General features: G+C 42.8%; 2 long non-coding RNA genes across 2 annotated transcripts in view; one reads left to right on the top strand and one right to left on the bottom strand.

Annotated features, from left to right (window-relative positions):
- Positions 1-1,372: 1,372 nt before the first annotated feature.
- On the bottom strand, positions 1,373-16,085 carry LOC121284342. The gene is made up of 4 exons (XR_005944472.1): positions 16,053-16,085; positions 3,937-4,038; positions 1,730-1,817; positions 1,373-1,575 (listed from the first exon to the last, which is right to left on the bottom strand). It is a non-coding gene; the product is annotated as an uncharacterized LOC121284342 (long non-coding RNA).
- Positions 16,086-16,148: 63 nt separating this feature from the next.
- LOC121284237 overlaps positions 16,149-25,900 on the top strand; it is a 40,614-nt gene continuing 30,862 nt past the window's right edge. The window contains exon 1 of the long non-coding RNA XR_005944457.1: positions 16,149-16,208. This is a non-coding gene — a long non-coding RNA (uncharacterized LOC121284237). The remainder of the gene's footprint in view (positions 16,209-25,900) is intronic.

The raw sequence follows: 25,900 nt of genomic DNA, 5'->3' as shown, positions 1-25,900 counted from the left end.
TGTGAGCAACTCAATAAATCTCCATACAAGGTTAAAATTACAAGATCTAAACTTACCAGCAAATTACCTTTACCTTTAGAGACTCATAGACTCATCCGTTCGAAACACTTGTGTAATGGTAACTAAACATCAATATGTATTGTAGATAATTATACTTCTCTGGAAGGGGGGAAATATCTTTAAAAAGAAAGGGGGATACTGTAATATGCTTTTAAGAGATAGCAGCATGCTATTCACTAGAAAGGGAGTGTGTCATGTGATCATGTTTTAGTTTCACTTTCACTTTTAAGCAGAGCTAACACACAGCTCAGCAGCTGTGATGCGTTCAAGCTTTCTGTCCATGTATATCTGTTCACATGTGCCTAGAATTAAAAAGCGAACCCACGAAGTGTTTACTCAATTCCTTATGAGTGATTAGTGCTTTTATATCATTAAAAAATCATGACAAATAGTAACGATTTGTAAATTGGGGTCAGCAGCTCTTATGCCAAGATGTGTTACTTCCCAGAAGCTCAAGGCCAATATTTATCTATGTGGAGAAGTTAATGTCATGACTGTGGCTCCCAATTAGATTTTTAAAGCAAAAGTATTCTTGTCCTAATTGTAGTTTGCATTTTGCGAGTATATTTTTCTCTTTTGTCCTTCAGTATTCACAGTCAGCAATCATAAACCACAGATTTTTTAAATTTTCATTGCTTCAATATTTGTGCTCAGGCATTCTCTGTGTCAGCATTTTTAGTTTTTAATTAGCCACTATTCTTCTTCTCGTCTGCAGCAGTGCTTGTCAGCAATTTCTAATTGAAAGTTGTCAGTACCTGTTATATATAAGCACCCTAGGTCTTCTAACTTTGAAGACTCCCTTAGCATTGAAAATATGCATTCAAATAATCTGAAAATTGGTGTTCTTGAACTAGACCTTGAGCTTCTATGTGAAATAGTTCTCTTCTATGTCTGGCCAAACAGGAATCTTTTGCCAATATCACTGATACAGAATCATTTATCATTCAGTTAATGTGAGCCAAGAGACAAGACAGTTTCAAAAGGCAGACAAGAAAATGGCACAATAGCAACTGATTGAGAGGGTAATAAGATCTCCCTTAATATATGATCGCACTGGCAGACAAAAGTTTGATTTTAAATCATCACTTTTGACAAATCCGTCATGTTTTTGACACTTGGAAGGTGATGATAAGGGTGCAAGGTGGAGAGAAAATGAAGCATTGGAGAGAAAGGATAGGCAGTGAACACTGTAATGCCTTGTGCAGTAGTACATTAGCACATTAGTAAAATGTTTCATAACTTTATAGGGACCATTTATTTTCAACGTTTATTTCTATTAAACAAATTGTACAACTAATAATCAGCTCTGGTTCTATGACAGAGTTGATTTAAATCAAGAAATACTATAGGAATTGTAGCTTTAAGGAAGGTAGCAACTATAGCCTTAAGGCTTATTGTGTTGTATAGTATCACATGAAAGTTTGAACGAATCAGATCCAAACACAAGGAACCTTAGAGTGGGAGTACTTCTTCTAGTTGTGGAGCTTGATGGAAGCACGTAACTGCTGCTGCAGCCTGTAAATAAAGTTCAATGTTTCTAATGAGAAACCTGCCTGGAAAATCAAATCCATAACAAACTGGCGACAAGGATAAATTGGGTCCAGCATTGTCCTTCACCCAGCTACTGTGAGTATCTTGTTTAAATTGAAGAAAAGGAAGATATACTCACCAGGTATGTCACAATTTGGCAGGATTGGCCCCTTTGAACCAAACACAGAGGGTTGGTGTCAATATGTAGAATGCCTCAGGTTCTATTTCTGAGAAAACAAAATAAAGTGGGAGAAAAAGAGGAGGTCAATTCTCCAAAGCATTTGCAGAGTAAAACCTATAATTTAATCTGAAGTTTGACAGCCCCGAATGGCCTTAATTTGAAAACTTTCAGCAAATCGGTAGACTTCGTTAAGGGACACTTTCAACCCAAACTCTCACCCACTGTGCACAGGTTCAAGTTTAATTTGAGTGTTAGAGACCCAGGGAAGACTATTGCAACTTAAGTGGTGAAATTGAAACAACTGACTGAACACTGTGATTTTGGAGAGACCTTAAGCGAAATGCTCAGGGATCGTTTGGTCTGTGGTATGCAAGATGGGGTTAACCTTGATTTTAAAAAACATTGGAAATAGCACTCATGATGGAAAGCACTAAGCGGGATGCACAGGCTATGCAAGATGCTCAAAATGGTGCTGTTTTCCACTTAGGGCAGGAATGGACAGCCAGGTGTAGCGCGAAAAGTCGGGACTCTGCCGCTAAGTGGGAGACAGTCTCTGCTACCCGAAAATTTAAAATAAATACAGGAAACAGCTCAGCAGCAAATCAGAAAATGAATTGTTAGTGATGTGGAAGCAATCATACTCCTGAAACTTGCTGTTTTAAGGAGGTGGAGTGCTAATTTTTCCATAAAATAGGGCACATGCTGAAGCATTGTAAAGCAACATTAAGGCAGATTCTCAGGCAGCAAACTAAGTTAATTGAAGTACATAATGTGGAAGAACCAGAAAACAACAATTCTAATATCTACCCCCTATTTAATATAAAAGTAGGGAAGACAGAGCCAATTACTTTTACTTTGTAGGTAAATGGAAAACCTTTAATGATGAAAGTGGACCTTGGTGTTTCAACCACTGTAGTGCGACAGCACACCTTCAAATGTTTAAACAAGGATACTCAACAGTTGAATTTGGAGCAGACTTCAGCCAAATTGAGAAATTGTACTGTTGAAGCTATCCAGGTATTGCCACTGTATGTGTTTATTATAAGCACCAAGCAGCACAACTCTCAGTGATGGTAATAGAAGATGATGAACCAAGCTTTCTAGGTTGTGATTGGTTGAAATAAATTAAATTAATTTGGTCTGAAATTTTCCAGCTACATATAGGAGGACTGCCAGAGCTGCTAAGGAAATATGGCAGGGTTTTTCATGATGAACTGGGGAGAATCAATAACCTACAGGCTAAGATCTACGCTGACTCAGAAGCAACTCCTCATTTCTTTAAAGTAAGGCCGGTGCCATATGCTCTGACAGAGAAGGTTGACATTGAATTGAACCGGTTAGAGAGACTGAGGGTCATACAGCTAGTTCAATCCTCAGAATGGGCAGCACCTATAGCCCCTGTCTTAAATCCAGATCCGACCATCCGGATCTGTGGGGACTATAAGCTAACAGTAAACAAAGCTGCCAAATTGGACAAGTACCATATCCCCAAAATTGAGGATCTCTACGCTAAATTAGCAGGAGAAACAGCTTATACTAAATAAGATATGGGTCACACATATTAACAGCTGGAACTGGATGATACCTCCAAAGAGTTTGTGACCATAAATGCCCACGAAGGGTTATATCAATACCTGTGTCTGCCCTTCGGTTTCTTCGGCCTGTGTAATTTTCCAATGGAAGACGGAAAGTTTGTTTAAAGGACTACCTCAAGTCGTGGTCTATGTGGATGACATCCTAATAACTGGGTTCATGGAAGCTGAACACTTGGCTAATTTGGAGGAAGTCTTGAAGTGATTTTTGGAAGCTGGAGTGCACTTAAAAAAAGAAAAGTGTATCTTACAGGTAAGCAAATTTGTTTATTTGGGCCACCGAGTGGATGCCCAAGTGTTATGCCCAGTAGAAGAAAAAGTTAAAGCTGTTAAGGAGGCACCCTTGCCTAAAAATGTCTCTGAACATAAGTCATCCTTAGTTATGGTTAATTATTATACCCGATTCCTACCCAACTTATCAACGGTCCTAGCCCCTCTACACTCATTACTAAAGAAAAACCAGCGTTGGGTTTGGAAGTCACGCCACGAAGAAGCCTTCACGAAAGTTAAACAACTCTTGCACTCTTCAAACTTGTTAGCACACAACGACCTGACAAAGGAACTGGCACTAACCTGCAAGGCATCCTCATATGGTGTGGAAGTGGTACTATTGCCCAAGATACATGACAGTTCAGAAAAGCCGATAGGCTATGTATCCAGAACCTTTTCCATGGCCTAAAAAGGGTATTCGCAAATTGAGAAAGAAGGATTATCAATTATTTTTGGAGCTTAAAAATTCCATCAATACATACATGACCGACATTTTATGATAATGTCTGACCACAAACCGCTCTTGGGTCTGTTCAATGAAGAAAAAGCTATCCTTCCCATAGCGTGTGCACAAATTCAAAGATGGAGTCTAATTTCATGTGCATACGAATACACTCCTGTGCACACACCAGGGATGCATATAGCCAATGCTTCTGCCCTAAGTTGCCTTCCTTTGCAGAAGAGCAATGAACATGCCCCAATTCCCCAAGAGATATTATTAGCGATAAATTTCCTGTATTCCTCGCCAGCCTGTGCAAGGCAGATAAGAAACTGGACCAATCATGATCCAGTCCTGTCTAGAGTGAGAGACCAAGTGTTTAAAGGATGGTCCCCAGAACCAGTCCCTGGCGAATTGAAGCCATTCTTCACTCGAAGGAATGAATTGAGTTGTCAGGTGTCCTGTTATGGGGTCCGTGAGTAGTTTTCCTTCACAAGGAAGGGAACCACTCTTCACAGAGTTGCACAGTGCACATCCGGGAATCTCAAGAATGAAGATGATCACGCAAAGTTACATTTGGTGGCCTGGCATGGATGGTGATATCGAGAAGATGGTTAAACACTGTATACAATGCTAACAACTACTGAAGTTAGAATTTAGCTGTTGCAGCCCCATTACACCCGTGAGAATGGCCTGATAGGCCCTGGGTGAGACAAAACATAGATTATGTCAGTCCTTTTCTAGGCACCATGTTCCTACTAATAATTGATGCACATTCTAAATGGTTAGATGTGTACAAGCTTAGGTTGCCAACATCAGGTGCGACTATAGAAAATTTATGCCAAAACTTTTCTATACATGGATTGCCAGAAGTAATTGTCTCAGACAATGGCACTGCATTTACTAGCACTGAATTTCAAATATTTGTGACCCTAAATGGTATCGAACACGTAAAGACGGCACCATATCATCCTTCGACTAATTAATTAGCTGAGAGAGCAGTACAGACTTTTAAAGCTGCGATGAAAAATAATCAGAAGGATCATTTGGAGACTAAACTTTCACATTTCTTGTTTCACTATAGAACAACCCCCCACAGTAAATACTAAAACTTGTTGAAATCTTATTAAAATGCTTTGAAAGAGGACGGTAAGATGTAGAGCAAGTTGTGAAAACAGAACTATTATGGCCCTCATAAGTGCAAAAGTAAAGTAGTATTATTAAAACTTATCTTTCAGACTAGTTGTTTTATAATGCTATTGAAAACATTAGTTATCAACTTTTAAGTGGAGGACCTGCAAACATTTCTGAACCAAACGATGCTTATAAATAAAAGCATGGGCAAATATCATCAATCCTTCATATCCTTTAAGTTAGGAATTTGCCTTGTCACAAATGACATCTGGAGTGGACTGTGACAAATGTAAACCATCCTTCTTCATTCTTCTTGACCTGTCTACTGCCTTTGACATAGTTGATCACACTACTGTCACGACAACATAAAAAGGGCACTTCCTTAAAGTGGTCCATGAGCCAAGAATTTATGAGTGTGTATATGCCCCCTTTCAATTTATGAATGATTACATTATAAATAACCCAGCAGTCAAGCTTTAGGGCCGAATCTTCCTTGTCCTGGCATCGGGTGTGTTTGTCGGTGTAAGCTGACAATGTGGCAAGAAGGCCAAAAATCAGTTTATGATGTTGAGAAACCAGTTTGCAATCTTTTGCTCTGCCCATCAATGACTGGCTGCATTTCTTGCCGTCAGACATTGGGAACCTCATTGTAATATATCTGCACATTATTATAAGATCAGCCCACCGGAATCATCCCCCTTTGCTGGATCATCTGCCTATTTTGGCTGGAAAATACATCAGTGCTTGACAAGTGCGACATACAGAAGTCAGGACTTACTTGCCAGGCACTTGCTCACATTGTGGACATCCAAGGAGTAGAAGATGTTGGAGCCCGACAGCACCGGGATCTCTGGAGGAACGTCCATCACATGCTGGGTGGATGCTCATGGACATGGCTCTGCTACAAAGCAGCTCATGGAAGGTGGAAAGTCATCGTTGAGGGTATGCTCACAACGGATGATGGTTGAGGAGGTGGACAGGAAGGTCCAGCTGTGCTTAGGAGAGGAAGATGTAACGGGGTGTAGGAGAGGAAGGTCGAAGATCAACTGGGAGAGGAAGGTGTGCAGGGGGAATGAGATTGGGAGGGGTGGAACAAAAGTGTCAGGAGGTGAGGTTGGGAGGGGTGGACAAAGGTGTCGGGGGATGAGATTGGCAGGGGGAACAAAGGTGTCAGGTTGGAAGGGGGAGGAAGTACAGGAGAGGAGGGGGTAATGGGGAGAAGATAGCAACTGGGGAGGTAGGTGTAAGAGGAGAGGAAGGTGTAAGGGGAGGAATTTGGTGGGTTAAAGGGGTCCACAGGGCAAAAGGAGTCTGGGGGAGGAAGGAGTCCGGACAGGGGAAGGAGCCCAAGCGGAGGAAGGATTCTCGGGGGAGGAAGGAGTCCAGAGAGGTGAAGGAGTAAGGGTGGAGGAAGAAGTGAGGGTGGAGGAAGGAGTCAGGAAGGGGAAGGATTAAGGGGGAGAGGGGAATCCAGGGGAGGGTCTGTGGGGAGGAAGGTGTCCCGGGTGGTGGAGGGGAGTCCGGGGGTGGGGAAGGAGTTCCAAGGGGAGAAACAATCTGGAGGGGAGTAATGCCCAGATTAAAGTGCAGGGGAGGGCACTATTGAGTCCATGACTGCCTCCAGGGGAGCGAACTGAGGGTGGGTGTAGTAGGAGGGAATGGTGAGAGTGACCGAGGGCAGAATGAGGCAGCAGGGTGTGGGGTAAGGGTGTTACGCTGTCGATAGAAGCGACGGCAAGGCTGGTTGGTGGGAACTTGGAGGCAGACTTGGGGATGGAAAGGAGAAGGTCAGGGAGGTTAATGCCAATGAGGGTGGGATTTTAAGACATTCTTAAAACTTGTCTCTCTGACCAAGCTTTTAGTCTTATGCCCTAATATCTCATTATGTGGTTCAGTGTCATACTTTTATTTCATATTGCCTCTGCGAAGCACCTTATTACTTTGAAGATACCAAACTATTGTTGTTGTTTGAATGAGATACAAATTAAAACTCCTATTCTAAATGTTTCTGTAGAGGTTGTTCTGAAACTATTATCAAAAAACTCTGAACAAGAAAGATTTGTGTTGCAATTTTTCTACTGCAATTTGGATAGAGAAGTAAAGTAGGCCATCGATCCAGAGCTGAACATGAATAATAATAAAAATTGCCCACACCAGCATTGGCTAGAGGCAAGGGGCATCCTAGTAATTTAGGGAAGAGGCAAATTGCTGTGTGAGTTAACACCCCCACCCACTCACCGCTCCCTCCCAGCGTCCCTTACATATGTTCAAGTGACTGATTAAACTAAGGCCTTGGAGCAGTTTGCTAGCCTGGAAACTTAGGGATGAATTTTCACTCCCGAGAGTCAGGAAAATTCCTGATTGCACAAACCCATCTTGGGACAAATTGCCCCAGATTTTTGAATTTTTGTTTCAGGCAGACCGGTGTTAATGGGAATCAGGTCAACAGCCCCGGAAAGAATTTGGAGGCAGCCAAAGTCGATTATTTTCAAAAAGACTAGATATATGGTACCTATGTAAAATTCCTGCTATGATAGCCAGGACGCTGGTGGTCCCCAGGCTGCTGAGTGCCAAGTCGCTGAGTCCGAGCATGTCTTAACTTGCTCCATCCCGCATTCAAATTCACCTTTGAAATGGTTCAGTCAAATGAACTCCCTTTTGTTGACATACTAACTGAGGAATCTGCCAGGGGGTTCTCTACCATGGTCTACCGCAAGCCCACCTTCACTGGTCAATGCATGTGTTGCGATTCTTACAGTTCCACACGCTATAAGATTGGCCTTATTTGCAACCTCACAAATAGTGCCAGAGCCATTTGCTCACCATGCAAGTTTGATGCTGAAACAAGACGCTTCAAAGATATCCTGCGAGATAATGCCTACCCTGGTCAGATCATTGCGTGCTGTATACCATGTAAACTCGTGCAACTCATGAACGGGCTCAAGGCCCTGAAAAGCATCTAGTCTACCTCAAGTTACCCTGGAAGGGCAAGGTATCTGAAAAATTTGATCAACAGATGAAGCCAGTTGTTTCACGCTGCTACTATATGGTAGCAACATGAGTGGTATTCACACTAAGAGGATGCTGTTTTCAAGCCAAAAAGACACCCTGTCTAACACACAAATGATTAATGTGGTGTATGAATTTCAGTGCTAGTGTAATGCTAGGTATGTAGATCGTACGTCCCAAAGGCTGGTGGATCATATCAAGCAGCATGTCCCTTCAGCTGTTCACAACAGGTAGGTACGGACTATACCCAACCAGCCAGTGCTTGCAAAACTCAAAACACAATGCCCAACATTAGATTTGATTCCATGCTTGGACAGTATTTGCCAAATAATCCTCAGTGTGCTAATAATAATGCTAACAACCAATTTAATATTGCCAGTCAGGCTCATGGTGTGACACATTTGCATGTAATGGAAGCTGCATATATTAATACACAAGGTCCTGTTCTTTGCAGACAAAAAGAACATGTACATACATTGTGCCTGTTTCAGCTAAACAAAATAAGTGATAGCCATTCCCTAGTTCATTCCCCCGGCCAATGGTTTGATCAATCAAAATCAAGCTGCCTGGTTTAAATTTCAAACAGTGCTCGGCAGTTAACTGTCAGTTACCATCCACTGGTACATTCTCTATGGCAATATCTCTATCAATCAGAGTCGATGTGCCAACCAATCAGCACTTTCTTCTCATAGGCCAGGGCTCCCACAACCCCCACCCCCCCCACCCGCCCACACAGGGAATGCATAGCACTTCCTGGCGGATGTCATGCTGGGCGGGTCTTAATTGGCCCACCCACGTAAAATGGTGACACGCCCCCAATCAGGGGCACCAAGCGGAGGTGCGCCTCCATGCGCTCGCTCCTGAACTTCCCCACTGATGGGGGGAAAATGCTGCCCATAGAATATAAATATGTTTCTTCCCCCGACATTGTTTTTTCCTTATAAATTGTCCTGATGAGTGCAAGACGAATAGCTTTGACAAAAACGTCTGTTTTCTCAGCAATACTATTTTCTATTAATTTTAACAATTGATACAGAAAATCCAACAACTACAACTTGGATTTATTTAGTATCTTAATTATACAAATTATTTTAAGTGATTTGCAGAGGAACGAGAGCATATTAAATAAATAAAAAGAGGGTGATGAGCTGCAGATAATAAGTTAGCAAAAATAATCAAAAACGGAGTGATGGGTTTTGAGATGCTGTTTAAAGAGGGAGAGAATAACAAAGAAGCTGGAATTCTTAGGGGGGGATCCCCAAGGAAGAGGGCACCAATAAAAGAATGGCAAAATCAACAGAAGGCAGAAGCCAGGGAATCAAACTGTGCTGCAAGTGACATAAGAACAGAGGAGCTTACAGAAATAGAGGGGTCAACAACATTGTTATGGATAGAAGAACAAGGATTTTACAATCAATGCTTTGGAGGACAGGGACCTGCTCTGGGTCAGTGAGGAAAGGAGTGATGGAGAAAGGGGACTTCGGCTAGGCAGGATGCAAATGGCTCAGCTTTGAAAAGAGTGAATTTTTTAGAACAGTGGAAAACAGCGAAGGGGGAGTAGGGCTTAAAACAGTGTGGACAGAGCAAGATTTCACTTGGTGAGTGGTGGGAAACAGTGAGGGCAGAGGGGGGGTTATCCGCCACCACCAGTAGCCAGTCTGTGGGTTCAGAGCACACATTTGGAAAGAAAAATCGAGGTGTGACATCATAAGGATGCAAGCAAGTGATTGGCTGGTCGCTGTTGAGTATTTCCTATTTATCTTATCTAAAAAGGGAATAAACTGGTGAACCTTATTTTTCCTTTTTTTAAAAAGCAGAGTTTATTACTACAAGTGATGTGTATTAAGTAGTAATAGAGTGTATCAGTATTAGTGAGGTTTATTAATATTGGTAAAGGTTTATTAGCAGTAGCAAGGTTATTATCTAACAGATTTAGGAATGGTGGGTTGAATGTTTCAACCCCTAGATTTCATATCCTGTGTTATGTGGAAACTCCAGGATACTTTCCGTGATCTGGCCTACAATTTGTGTGGTAAGTGTTATCAGTTGCACCAGCTTGAGCTCCAGGTTTTAAAACTTGAGCAGCAGCCAGCATCACTGTGGTGCCTGCACGAGGTTGAGAGCTTTGTGATAGCACATGATCAGTGTGTTCAACCTGCAGCTTAAGAGCATGAAAGGAGAGAGGGAATGGACGACCACCAGACAGTCAAGGATAAACAGGCAGCTAGCGCAAGAGTCAACTGAGTGCATCCACTCCCCAACCAGTATTCAGTTCTGAATACTGAAGAGAGTAATGGTTCATTTGGGGAATGCAGCCAGAGCCAGGTCCAGGGCAGCACAGGTGGTTCAGCTGTACAGGGAGGGTACAAGGAAGACTGGAATAGCAATAGTGGTAGGTGATTTAATTGTTTCTGTGGCTGCAGACGTGAATCCAGGATGCTGTGTTGCCTTCCTGTAGATGGGGCCAAGGCTGTCACTAAACAGCTGCAGAACACTTTCAGAAAGGAGTGTGAACAGCTAGCAGTCATAGTACACTGTGGTATGAATGGCATAAGCAGAAAGGGGGATATGGTTCTGCAGTCAGAATTTGGCAAGCTAGCTAGGCAATTATCAAGCAGGACATCAAAAGTAATAATCTCCAGATTACTCCCATTGCAACACACAAGTGAATATAAAAATAAGAGGATAAGGCAGATGAATGTGTGGTTGGAGTGATGGTGCAGGAGGGAGTGCTTTAGAGTCTTTGGCCTTTAGGGTTAGCCCTCAGGGAGATGGGATCTATGTAGGTTGTACAGGTTGCACCTAAATTGAGCCCAGACCATGTTCCTTGTCCTATTGGGGAGGGCTTAAACTAAATTGGCAGGGGTGCCGGAACCAGGAGGAGTTATCAGAGAGGAATACCAAGGCACACAGAATACTGGGAGAGATAGATAGCACTGGAGTAGTGAATAATGTTACTAGGTGGGGTCAGAGTAAGGGAGAATATGATAAACTCTAAATCAGGATAATATACATGTATGTGAATGCACAGAGTCTGGTTAATAAGATTAGTCAATTACAGTGCAGATTGACATGTGGAAATATGAGGTTGTGAGACCTGGCTTAAAGAAGGGCAGGCTGGGTGTTAAATATTCCTGGATACAAGGTGTACAGGAAATATATGAATGGAAGAAAAGCGGGGGAAGTGGTGGTAGAAGAGCATTGCAGTGCTGGAGGGAAAGAATATCCCAGAGGGGCAAGGACAGAGCTAAGGAATAAAAAAGATGCAATTATATTGCTCGATGTAGTGTATAGACCACCATCTAGAGGAAAGGATGTAGAGGAACAAATTTACAAAGAAATCACAGAGAGGTGCAAGAATTATGGAGCACTTGTAATGGGGGACTTTAATTATCTAAACATAGACTGGGATATTAGCAGTGTGAAGGGTAAAGAGGAGCAGGAGTTCCTACGTGTGTTCATGAAAATTGTCTACAGCAGTATGTTTCCAGCCCCTGAAAGGAAAAACATTGCTGGGCCTGGTTCTTGGGAATGAAGTGGGTCAAGTGGATCAAATATCACAGAATCACATAATTGTTACAGTGTAGAAAGAAGCCATTTGGCCCATCATGTCTGCATCTGCTCGCAGAGCATTTTAACTTAGTACCAATCTCCTGCCTTTTCCCTGTAACCCTGCGCATTGTTTCTATTTAGATAATCATCCAATGCTCTCTTGAATGTCTCAGTTGAACCTGCCTCCACCACACTTCCACGCAGTGCATTCCAAATCCTAACTACTCACGGTGTGAAAAAGTTTTTTTTTCACCTCGCATTTGCTTCTTGTACAAAACACTTTAAACCTTCTCGATCTGTTTATGAGCAGGAACAGTTTCTCCCTATCTACTCTGTGCAGGCCCCTCAGTATTTTGAAAACTTCGATCAAGTCTCCTCTCAGCCTTTTCCTCTCCAAGGAAAACAGTCCCAACTTCTCCAATCTTTCTTCATAACTGAAGTGTCTCATCCCTGGAACCATTCTTGTAAACCTCTTCTGCACTCTGTCCAGTGCGTTCACATCCTTCCTATAGTGCAGCACCCAGAATTGTACACAATAGACCAGCTGAGGTCTAACCAGTGTCTTATATAAGTTCATCATAACCTCACTGCTCTTATACTCTATGGCCCTATTAATGAAGCCGAAAATTCTGTATGCTTTAGAAACAGATCTCTATACCTGTCCTGCCCACCTTTAATGACTTATGTGCATATACACCCAGGTCTCTCTGCTCCTGCACATCCTTTAAGGTTGTAACCTTTATTTTATACAGTCTCTCCATGTTCATTGTACCAAACTGCATCACCTCACACTTCTCCACATTGAACTTCATCTGCCACCTATCTGCCCACTCCACCAATGTGTCAATGTCCTTTTGAAGTTTTACACTATCCTCCTCACAGTTTACAATTCTCCCAAATTTTGTGTCGTCCGCAAACTTTGAAATTGTCCCCTGCACACCAAGATCTAGATCATTTATATATATCAGGAGCAGCAACGGTCCCTATAGCCACCCCTGAAAAACTCCACTTCTTCCAGCATGAAAAATACCCAGTAACAATTACTCTCTGTTTCCTATCCCTCTGCCAATTTTATATCCATGCTGCTACTGTCCTCTTTATTCCATGACCTATAACTTTCCTCACAGGTCTGTGGTGTGGCATTATATCGAACACCTTTTGGAAGTCCATATACACATATCACATCAATGGCCTTGACCTCATCAACCATCTCTGTTACCTCTTCAAAAAACTCCAGCAAGTTAGTTGGAAACAATTTTCCTTTAACAAATCCATGCCGACTCTTTTGAATCAATCCACATTTCTCCAAGTGACTATTAATTCTATCCCGAATAATAGTTTCTAGAAGTTTCCCCACCACCAAAGTTAAACTGACTGGTCTGTAATTGCAGGGCAGATCTTTACAACCTTTTTTGAACAAGGGTGTAATGTTTGTAATTCCCCAGTCCTCCGGCACCTCCCACGAATCCAGGGAACATTGAAAGATTATTGCCAGTGTCTTTGCAATTTCCACTCTCACTTCCTTCAATATTCTTGGATGCATCTCATCCGGTCCCAGTGCTTTATTAACTTTAAGTACTGACAGCTTATCCAATACCTCCTTCTTATCAATGTTAAATCCTTCTAGTGACTGAGTTTCCTCCTCTGTCACAGTGGCTTGGGCAACATCCACCTCGTAGGTAAAGACAGATGCAAAGTATTCATTTAACACCTCAGCCATGCCTCTTGCCTCTATGTGCAAATCCCTTTTTTGGTCCCTAATCGGCCTCCTCCTCCTTTTACCATCCTTTTGCTATTGATGTGCTTATAGAATATTTTGGGATTTCCTTTTATATTAGCCGCCAGTCTTTTTTCATTATCCCTCTTTGCTTCTCGTATTTGTTTTTTCACATCCTTTCTGAACCTTCTGTATTCAGCTTGGTTCTCAATTGTACTTGCTACCTGGCACCTGTCATAAGCACACTTTTTCTTCTTTAACTTAATTTCTATCTCCTTTGTCATCCATGGAGCTCTGGATTTGTTTGTCCTGCCCTTCCCTTTTGAGGGAACATACATTGACTGTGCCCAAACCATCTCCTCTTTGGAGGTAGCCCCTTGTTCAGCTACTGTTCTTCCCACCAACCTTTGGTTCCAGCCTATCCAGCCCAGCTCTGTTCTTGCCCTATTGAAGTCCGTTCCATGCCAGTTGATTTTTCTTACTCTGGATTGACGAATATCCTTTTCCACTCTAATCCTAAACCTTATGACACAATGATCACTGCCTGCTAAATGTTCCCCCACTGTCACTTGCTCTACTTGGCCCATCTCATTTCCAAGAACCAGGCCTTGCAGTGCTTCCTTTGTTGTTGGATTGGACACATGATGCTATAGGAAATTCTCCTGAACACAATCTAGGAATGCTTGTCCCTCACTGACCTTTACACTCCCACTATCCCAGTCTATATTCAGGCAATTAAAATCCTCCATTATAACATTATAATGATGTTTACACTTCTCTGTAATTTTCTTGCAGATTTGCTCCTCTGTATCCTTCCCACTAGCTGGTGGTCTATGTATTACACCGAGCAATGTAATTACACCCTTCTTATTCCTTAGCTCCAGCCAAATAGATTCTGTCCTTGAATCCTCTGACATGCCCTCCTTATCCAGTACTGCAACACTCTCCTTAACCAATAATGCCACCCCTCCTTTTTTCCCTTTCCTATCTGTTCTGAACACTTTGTAACCAGGGATATTTAACATCCAGATCTGCCGTTCCTAAGCCAGGTCTCCATTATCACCACAACATCGTAATCCCACAAGTAACCTGTGCTTGTAACTCCCCAATTTTATTAACTACACTCCATGCATTCACATATATGCAGTGATTTAGGCTTCATTACTTGCTCTCTTACTCTGACTCCATATATTAACTTACTATTCTCTATTTTAGTGCTATCTGCCTCTCCCAGCATTCAATGCACCCTGGTATTACTATCTAATATTCTCTCCTTGTTCCCACACCCCTGCTGAGTTAGTTTAAATCCTCCCCAACTAGCCAAACAACCTGCAAGGAACTCAGTTCCTCTGTACTCATTTGCACATGGCATTGGGAGTTTTTTTTATTCGTTCATGGGATGTGGGCATCGCTGGCTGGCATTTATTGCCCATCCCTAACTGCTCTTGTTTAGAGAGCATTTAAGGGTCAACCACACTGCTGTGGGTCTGGAGTCGCATTTAGGCCAGACCAGATATGGACAGCAGATTTCCTTCCCTAAAAGACGTTAGTAAACCAGATGGGCTTTTACGACAATCAGCAATGGTTTTATGGTCATCATAACATTTTTAATTCTAGGTTTTTATTGAATTCAAAGTCCACCATCTGCCATGGTGCGATTCGAACCCAGGTCCCCAAAGCATTACCCGGGGTCTCTGCCACCACCTCACCCTGAGTAATCTAGAGATTACTACTTTAGAGATCTCGCTTGCTAATTTTCTACCTATCTCTCTAAATTCCAATTGCAGGAGCATATCCCCCTTCCTACCTATGTCATTAGTATCAATGTACCACAAACTCTGGCAGTTTGCCCTCCCCCACAAGAATGTCTTGCAGCCATTCTGTGACATCCTTGACCCTAGCACCAGGGAGGCAACAAACCATCCTGGAGTCAGGTTGATGCCACAGAAATGCCTGTCTGCTCCCCTAACTAAAGAATCCACTATCAGTACTTCCCTTTCACGCTTATTCCTCCCCTCCTGTACAGCTGGGCCACGAATGGTGCCACAGGCTTGGGTCTTGCTGCACTCCACCAAGGATTCATTGCCGTCACTGATATTCAGAATGGAAAACCAGCTAGTGAGCAGGACCTCTGGGGCTCCTGCACTATCTGCCTGTTTCTTGTGGACTGCTTAGTGGTCACCCATTACCTATCTGTCTGCTTGCCCCTAACTGGCGGTGTGACCACTTCTCTGAACATGCTATCCACATAGTTCACTGTCTCACAATTGCACCTCAGTGACTCCAGCTGCTGCTCAAGCTCTGAAATGAGGAGCTCAAACTTATGCAGCCGGTAACACTTCCTGCACTTGGGCTCGTCTGGGTCACAAGAAGAATTCGTGACTCCCCCACATGCCACAGGATGGGCATTCCGCTTGGCTGAGCTGTCCTGCCATGCCTTAAGCTTAAATTTATAAATCACTTAAGCTTTTAACGCCTATTTAATAAACCTTACTAAAAAGTACAGTTCCTACTTTATTCTAAACCTTATGAATAGAATGAACCTTAAACACTGACTAAATAACTCACCAGATACACACCAAACAGCTAGCTTCTTTTTCATCCAATCAAGTTTCTTCTTTTCTGTGATGTCACAACGTCTTTTTTTTTCACTCTCCTTTCAAACTCAGCACAGGCCAGTTCCGAGCAGCTGACAGTCGGCCTCTCTGACTTCTCTTTCCGAAGGTGAGTGCTGTAGGCCATGCTCCCCGGGCTGTATTTATTCTCTCCCAGCTCTGTGTATCTCCCGCAGATCTGCCTGTCTGACTGCTCTTCCCTAAGGAGAACGTTTAGGATACAATGCTCATTGTATCATAAGGTTTTTGTTGGCTGTGGAAAAGGATAAAGAGCAATCTAGAGTAAGAAGAATTAGCTAGGGAAAGCCAACTTCAGTGCGGGTAAGAATGGATCTGGGCTAAATAAATTATAATCAATGGTTAGCAGGAAATATCGTAACTGAACAATCTCTTCAGAGAAGAGATAGTTCTGGCACAGTCTAGGTAAGATCCCTCAAAGGGGAAAGATATGGTAAACAAATTCAGAGCTCCCTGATGACAAAAGAGATAGAGATCAAGATGATGAAGAAGAAGTATGCTTATAATAGATGTCAGGCGGAAAAAACAATGGAGGACCAGGCTGCATTTCGAAGGTTCAGAGGCGGAGTGAAAAAACAAATAAGAGAAGAAAAGGGAGTAGGAAAAGAGACTGGCAGCTAACATAAAAGGAAATTCCAAAGTCTTCTATCAGCATATAAATAGTAACAGGGTGGTAAAATGAGGAGTAGGTCTGATTAGACACCAAAAATGGGATTAATTCACGAAAGCAAGGGTAATAGCTAAGGTATTAAATGAATACTTTGTATCTGTCTTTACCAAGGAAGGAGATGCAACCCAGACCACGGTGGAAGAGGAGATAATTAATATACTAAAGGGATTTAAAATTGATAAAGGGGGGATATTAGATAGGCTGACAGTACTTAAAGTTAATAAAGCACGAGGACTGGATGAGATGCATCAAAGGATACTGAGGGAAGTGAGAGTGCAAATTGGAGGCACTGGCCATAATTTTCAGACTTCTTTAAGTTCAGGGCTGGGACCAGGAGACTTGAGAATTGCAAATGTTCCACCCTTATTCAAAAAAGAGCGTAAAAATAAGCCCAGGAACTACAAGTGAGTCAGTTTAACTTTGGTGGTGGGGAGACTTTTAAGAACAATAATTTGGGACAAGATTAATAGTCATGTAGACAAATGTGGGTTAATTAAAGAAAGCTAGCACAAATTTGTCAAGAGAAAATTTTGTTTAACTAACTTGCTGGACTTTTTTTGAAAAGGTAACAAGGCAATGCTGTTGATGTGATGTATATGGACTTCCAAAAAACATTAGATAAAGTGTTACTCAACAGATTTCTGAGCAAAGTTATAACTCATGGAATAAAAGGAAAAGTAACATATGAAGCCGAGTGGCAAGAAACTGAGGATAATGGTGAATCAATGTTTCTCCTGCTGGCGGGAGGTTTGTAGTGGAGTTCCCCAGGGGTCAGTGTTGGGATCCATGCTTTTCCTGACATATATTAATGACCTAGACCTTGCAATACAGGGCACAATTTCAAAATTTGTGGATGATACGAAACATGGAAGCATTGTGAACTATGAGGAGGATAATGTAGAACTTCAAAGGATATAGACAAGCTGTTGGAATAGGCAGATAGGTGGCAGATGAAGTTCAATGCAGAGAATATGAAGTAATTAATTTTGGTACGAAGAGCATGGAGGGATAGTATAAGCTAAAGGGTACAAATCTAAAGGGGTGCAGGAGCCGGGAGACATAGGTATTTATGTGCATAAGTCATTCAAGGTTGCAAGACAGTTTGAGAGAGCAGCTAATAAAGCATACTGTATCCTGGGCTTTATTAATTGGAGCAGGGATGACAAGAACAAAGAGATTATGTTGAACTTGTTCACCCTAAGCTGGGGTACAGCATCTAGTTCTGGGTGCTGCACTTTAGGAAGGATGTGAAGGCATTAGAGAGAGTGCAGAAGCGATTCACAAAAATGGTTCCAGGGATGAGGAACTTCAGTTATGAAAATAGATTGGAGAAGTTGGGACTGTTTTCCTTGGAGAAAGGAGGCTGAGAGGAGGTTTGATAAAGATATTCAAAATCATGAGGGGTCCAGACAGAGTAGGTAGGGAGAAACTGTTCCCACTTGTGAAAGGATTGAGAACAAGTGAAGGCAGATTTAAAGTAGTTGGAAAAAGAAGTAAAAGCAACATGACAATAAACTTTTTCATGCAGCAAGTGGTTGAAGTCAGGAATGCACTGCTTGAGAGTGTGTTGGAGGCAGGTTCAATTGAAGCATTCAAAAGGGAATTGGATTGATATCTGAAAGGGAAGAATGTGCAGGTCTATGGGCAGAAGGCAGAGGAATGGCTCTAAGTGAATTGCACATTCGGAGGCCTGGTGCATACACGATGGGCTGAATGGCCTCCTTCTGCGTTGTATCAATCCTGTGATTTTGCAGCCTTTGAAGACCTGCTGCCCTATCACCAGAGGTGGATACTGCTATTGTCAGAGGGGGAAAAAAAAATGCTGAAAATATTATTTCCTCATTGACAAATAGCATTGCCATACTCAAGAAAAGAGACACCTTCTTGTGAGAAAATGGGATTTTCTCCATTTGAGCTTGGTCTATAGGTGGCCCTGGTGGCTTCAAAAAAGCTTTGCATGTCTTGATGGTCAGCATACTGTTGGATCTCTTAGGCTTTCTCTTCTACAACTTGTCCTTTATCGCCCAGATTTGTCTTTGGGTGCAAGCCTTGACCTATTGAAATGCTGTCTTCTTGACTTGTGATCTTGAGTTGTTCTGCAAGCAATTATTAGTATCCACCTTGAAACCAGCTCCCAAAGCATTCAGGCAAAACTCCTGCAAAATCAGCTGCAATGGACTCGACAATGTCTTGCTTTCCGAACTCTCAAATAGCCAGCGTTCTATAGGAGTACAAAGAAAATGCTCAAAGTCACTCTGAAGCTGTCCTTGAAGTATGGCAGCATGGGCATTAATGACTGGGAGGAGCTTGCTAACAAAAGTCATTCAAAAGGGGCAACTGGTGCATCAAGCTGCAGCATACTTTGAGTCCAAATGCCTTAATGAAGAGGCAGGGTGGCGACAGAGGAGGAAAGAAAAGGAAGCAAATCCTGTACTCCAGGTCCCACTGCTTCTTGGGATTTCCTACTCAATGTTCCCAAAGATCTGTGTGTTGAGAATCGGCCTGTTCAGTCACATGAAGACCCATGGCAGAAACCCATGACCCTGAGTAGAAGTCATTCTCGAATCGAAGGACAGCCAACAATGCAAGAATGCATCCATCTTGAGGTGCCCTCTAAAGAAGTTAGAATTCAATTCAATAAGTAGTGGCCACAGCTGTGAGGCTGACGTTGTGGATCTATTGGGGGGATTAAAATAGGAGGCCTCGTGGACCCTCAGGCCAGCTGCTGGCAAGCTGCCTCCAGGCACCTGCCAGGCTTGGCCCCGAAGACAGTCCATGTGCTGCCAGGAAGATCCTGATGGCATGCCTAATTAGCCCACAAACTGGCATTTAATTTTCCAGACCAGTTACCTGCCACTGCCAAGAAGATTGTCCGGAGGTGGCCACTGATCCACGTGTATTTTTTTGAAACTCATTCCAGTTCAGTTCAAAGCCTACCCCTGCAGGACAGACAAGATTCTGCCCAATGACCATACACATTCACATTTCAGCAATGATCATGGATTTTTCACTTCCTGGGCTTGTTGAAGAAGGGAAATTGAAGCATTGTCTAGCTCCCTTACTTGATGTCAGAGACCTGAATGCAGATTGGCAATTCATTCTGGCATCTGGTAAATTTGATGTCTCATTCTGATGCCAGGCAATGCCTTTACCCAGAACCATCAGATGCGTTATCCTATTCCACTAATTTATTAAACTGTAAAACTCACAAAAATGCTTTGCATCAGAATCTATTAAGACCATTTTGAGTTTTATGTACAGTGGCAGTCTGCCATTAAATCCATTATTGTAAAAGTGAACCTAGCAGTGTATTTTATACAGAGACAGGGCTGATTAAAGCATATGGCAAAGCAGTATAAGATATATTGGAATAATATATTTTAACCATGAGCAGATAGATTGTGATGTAATTTCAGAACCTTGCTCAGTAATCTCATTCTAGGAAGGCAGGCTTTAACCATGCCTTAATGTGCCCAACTAACTAAAGGATAAGAAGCCACTTCCATGTGGCTTAATTTGTTTTTCAGCTGTTTAGCCAAAGAATAGGAAAAGTGAGAAATATAAATAAAACATAATAGAAATATGCAGCATCTGGAAAGAGGAGGAAGAGCTCTCTCTTTTCGATAATTATGGACTTTCTGTGCAGTTGCGGCACTTTCACTTTTACTTCAGGTTTCCAGCATTCTCTGTTTCTTTTTACATCCATAAAGAAGAAAACATATCTCAGTTATCTCACTTATGTAGACCATCTCTTGAAGGGCATTTATTTTCTAGTGTCTCTTCCAAATACAATCATATAAATTCCTTTTTACCAAGCAGAGGGAGTGGATCCATTCAGATCCCTACTAAGAACTAGGCGAACATTTTGGGTCCAGTGACCACAATATCATTAGTTTTAAGCTAATTATGAATAAGGATAGGTCTGGTCCTCGAGTTGAGATTCTAAGTTGGAGAAAGGCCAATTTTGTGGAAATGAGAAAGGATCTAGGAAGAGTGGATTGGCATAAGTCGTTTTCTGGCAAGGATGTGTTCAGTAAGTGGAAGGCATTCAAAGGCGAAATTTTGAGAGTGCAGAGTTTGCATGTTCCTGTCAGGATTAAAGACAAAGTTAACAGGCATAGGGAACCTTGGTTTTCAAAGGATATTGGCAATCTGATTAAGAAGAAGAGAGAGGTGTATAGCAGGTATAGGCAACAAGGAGCAAATGAGGTACTTGTAGAGTATAGAAAATGTAAGAAAATACTAAAAAAGGAAAGCAGGAAGGCAAAAAGAAGACATGAGGCTGCTTTGGCAGATAATGTGTAGGTAAACCCGAAGGTTTTCTACAAGTATATTAAGAATAAAAGGATAGTAAGGGACACAATTGGTTTCCTTGAAGATCAGAGTGGTTGTCTATGTGTGGAGCCTCACGAGATGGGGGAGATCTTAAACAGGTTTTTTGCATCAGTAGTTACTCAGGAAACTGGCATAGTGTATAAGGAAGGAAGGGAAACAAGCAGCAGTTTCATGGAACATATAGAGATTAAAGAGGAGGAGGTGCTTGCTGCCTTACAGCGAATAAAGGTAGATAAATCCCCCAAGCCTGACACGATATTCCCTCGGACCTTGAGGGAGACTAGTGTAGAAATTGCAGGGGCCCTGGCAGAAATATTTAAAATGTCCTTAGCCACCGATGAGGTGCCGGAGGATTGGAGGGTAGCTCATGTTGTTCCGTTGTTTAAAAAAGGCTCCAAAAGTAAACCAGGGTAATTACAGGCCAGTGAGCCTGACGTCAGTAGTAGGTAAATTATTGGAAGATGTTCTGAGAGATCGGATATATAATTATTTGGACAGCCAAGGGCTGATTAAGGATAGTCAGCATGGCTTTGTGCGTGGTAGGTCGTGTTTAATGAACCTTGTAGAGCTTTTCAAGGATGTTACCAAGAAAGTAGATGAAGGAAAGGCTGTGGATGTTGTCTACATGGACTTTAGTAAGGCCTTTGACAAGGTCCCACATGGGAGGGTAGTTCAGAAGGTTCAGACACTTGGTATCCATGGAGAGGTTGTAAACTGGGTTCGAAATTGGCTGTGTGGGAGAAGACAGAGTGTGGTAGTGGATGATTGCCTCTCAGACTGGAGGTCTGTGACTAGTGGTGTGCCTCAGGGATCTGTGCTGGGACCATTGTTGTTTGTTGTCTATATTAATGATTTGGATGATAATGTGGTAAATTGGATCAGCAAGTATGCTGATGACACTAAGATTGGAGGCGTTGTGGACAGCGAGGAAGTCTTTCAAAGCTTGCAGAGAGATCTGGCCCAAATGGAAAAATGGACCAGAAAATGGCACATGGAATTTAATGCGGAAAGGTGTGAGGTGTTACATTTTGGAAGGTCAGGTGTTACATTTTGGAAGGTCAAACCAAGGTAGGTCATACACAGTAAATGGTAGGGCACTGAGGAGAGTGGAGGAACAAAGGGATCTGGGATACATAGTTCCCTGAAAGTGGCATCACAGGTAGACAAGGTTGTAAAGAAAGCTTTTGGCATACTGGCCTTCATAAATCAAAGTATTGAGTATAGGAGTTGGGATGTTATGGTGAGGTTGTATAAGACATTGGTGAGGCCAACTTTGGAGTATTGTGTGCAGTTCTGGCCGCCTAACTACAGGAAGGATATCAGTAAGATTGAGAGAGTGCAGAGAAGATTTACTAGGATGTTGCTGGGTCTTAAGAAGTTGAGTTACAGGGATAGATTAAAGAGGTTAGGACTTTCTTCCTTGGAGCATAGAAGAATGAGGGGAGATATGATAGAAGTTTACAAAATTATGTGGGGTATAGACAGAGTAAATGTGAGTAGGCTCTTTCCACTTAGATTAAGAGAAATAAACACGAGAGGACATGGCTTTAGGGTGAAAGGGGAAAGGTTTAGGGGGAACTTCTTCACTCAGAGAGTGGTGAGAGTGTGGAACGAGCTACCATCTGACGTGGTAAATGCAGGCTCACTCTTAAGTTTTAAGAATAATTTAGATAGATACATGGATGGGAGAGGTCTGGAGGGTTATGGACTAGGTGCAGGTCAATGGGACTAACAGAATAATATTTCGGCACAGACTAGAAGGGCCAAATGGCCTGTTTTCTGTGCTGTAGTGTTCTATGGTTCTAAGACCTATCTGTTAATAATGGCTGTTCATTCATGGGACTGCTGAGCTGGACTGTTTGTCTTCCTTTAGTCCAATCCTCCTCTATATTCCTAATTTGTTCCCTTTAAAGTCTTAATTTGGGTCAAAACCAAGTAATTTAAAATTTATACCTATAGTGTTCAAGGGGGTGAAAATAGTTCCCCTCCAAGTCATTTGCCATCCTGACTTGGAAATATATCGCTGTTCCTTCACTGTGGCTGGGTCAAAATCCTGGAACTCCCTTCCTAACAGCAGTGTGGATGTACCTACACTACATGGACTGCAGCGGTTCAAGAAGGCATCTCACCACCACCTTCTGAACAACAATTAGAGATGGGCAATAAATGTGATGCCAACATCCCATGAATGAATAAAAAATAAATAAAAATGTAATGTGATTGCAAGAATCAGACAGGCCTCTCATTGAGAGATTGAAGGGCAATCATTTACAATTTCCATTGAAGTCAATGGAAAACAAAATTTGTAGTTTTTGGAATGGGCAGGCGCCCAGAGCCAGTTTTACACTCCAGCCTGTGATAATTGTTCTTATGTACTTTGGCTCCTATTTAACAACTGACATTAAAATAGTCTACCTGTGCAACATACAAAGAGCTGGCCTCATGGAAAGAAAAATAACCCAGAGTATATTAATGACTCTTTTACTGGATATACCGATTTAAGTGGATCAACCAGTAGGTTTCCATGTAGGCTCACCTTAAGGGTGGGATAAATTGGTCTTTGCTGATTGTGTAAAAGTTGTGATAGAGAATTGGCAACCTGTTTTATGTCCCACCCCATTACCTTTCATCAGTTTGAAAGGAAAATAAAATTGCATAAGGAGTAAAATTGTCAGGTTGTCAATTTGCTATTTCCTGTTTCATGCTACTGACCACGATTATACTCATCGCAACACCCACTCCTTCCCTACAGCATCCTTCTGTGCAAGTGTAGGAGATGCCACACCTGTCCCTTCACCTCCTCCCTTCAAAATTTTAGATCATAACCCCTGCCTCCATCTTGGTCAATGTTTTTTTTTGCTGGCTTGTTTGTTTCCAAATCCCTTCATACTGCATTCACATGACTGCTATATAGCCATTCACAACTGATCTGGACATACCATTTGTTTCTTTACTATACCCATTACCACTCTCTTTGGAATTTGTATTCTGAATTTTTTTGTTAGTCAATCTCTCCTGCCCACTCCCGTTTTGTCCTTCCTGCATCTCCCCTCTTTACTGGCTTAAAAGCTCTTACATTTCTAACTTTTTTCAGTTCTAATTGTAGTATAAAAGATTAACAGATGGGTTATTCTAATATATGATGTAGATGATGATGTACCATTAACATTAGTCAGTCATGTGTTACACTCTTGAGAGAAAGAGAGGGTAGAATCCTGCCTAAGAGCTATGTGCCTACTCTGTAGCCTGTTTAGAAGTAGTGATAATGAACAAGTATTAAGCAGATACTAGAGTATGTCTACAGTCTGTCTATGAACTAAGTCCCACACCTAGGGCAGAATTTTCCCGTTGGTGTGCGGGAGGCGGGCCCCACACGCCAACAAATAAAATGACACGCGGTGACGTTGGGCGAGTGTCTCGACGTCACGGAGTGCCATTGCAATATTTCAGTGGGCGGGCGCCCGATGATCCCTGATGCACACCCGCCATTAATTAACAAGGCACTTAAGGCCCTTGAGGCACCAATTGATGGTGATTTTTTGGGGCCCATGCGATCTTCAGGTCGTTGTATGGGCGCAATTGGCAGGTGGATAGGACACATTTGTATAAACCTCATCCACGGGCAGATAAGAAGGGTCAGTGAGGTTGTGAATGTGCTCAGTCAGAAATTTATGTGGAAAGTTACTGATACTTGCCTGTGTGAGCAGAAATACTTCAAAACTCAAACCAACTGCTTGGACAGGATTCACAACCTTCAGGTTAGCACTCTACAATGAAAATCATTTCTGGGGCCTGCAGTTTTCAGGAAGGCTTCCCTGAGCCTAGGAATGGGAGTTGTGTTCTCCACTGGTGGCACCTCCTCTGAGGAGGAAGGAAGGGCCAGAAGGGGGAGGAGGCCAGGATGCACATTCAGCTTCCAGGGGAGCCAACTTTGGGAGGAGAGACGCAGGCACAAGGGGTGCAGAGCAAAGAGGAAGTCCAAGGTGGAAGGGGCCGCAGAAGATGCCACTATTCTGCTGCCAGAGTATACAGGCGGCGAGGTAGCTACCTCAATATGTTTGAGGTGCAGTGCCAAAGGAGGCTCCGTCTCTCAAGGGAGACAGTCAACTCTATCTGTCAGATGATAGGCCCTGAGATTTGTGCCAACTGTGTGGGTGGGCACCCCATGCCAGTGGCTCTAAAGCTCACAGTTGTCCTTCACTTCTATGCCTCTGGCTCCTTCCAGGGTTCAGTGGGTGATCTTTGCAGTGTCTCCCATTCAGCTGTCCACACTTGTATCAGGCAGGTGACAGATGCTCTGTTCAGGCATGCATTGATGTTCATTCACTAACGCTGGGACCAGGCAAGCCAGACACAGTGAGCCAGAGGCTTCGCGGCCATTGCTGGCTTCCCTTGCGACCAAGGTGCAATAGACTGCACACATGTGGCCATCAAGGCACAGCAGGTGAGCCCGGTGCCTTCGTCAACAGGAAGGGCTTCCACTCCATGAACGTGCAGATAGTGTGTGACCACAGGATGCAGATTCTGCAAGTCTGTGCAAGGTACCCAGGCTGCTCCCATGATGCTTATACCCTCAGACACTTCCAAGTGCCGGGGCTCTTCAGTGCTCCAGCCCGGCTGGATGGATGGCTGCTAGGTGACAAGGGCTATCCCCTCAGAAGGTGGATCATGGTGCCTCTCTGCCATCCAAGAACAGAAGCTGAGCAGCAGTACAATAGGAGCCAGGCCTCCACAAGGGCTGTGGTGGAGAGAACCATCGATCTTCTCAAGATGCACTT

The sequence above is a fragment of the Carcharodon carcharias genome, chromosome 1 (genome assembly GCF_017639515.1).
Source record: "Carcharodon carcharias isolate sCarCar2 chromosome 1, sCarCar2.pri, whole genome shotgun sequence".
NCBI lineage: Eukaryota > Metazoa > Chordata > Chondrichthyes > Lamniformes > Lamnidae > Carcharodon > Carcharodon carcharias.
The sequence above is the reverse complement of the archived record's forward strand: the minus strand, read 5'-3'. Positions and strand labels throughout refer to the sequence as shown.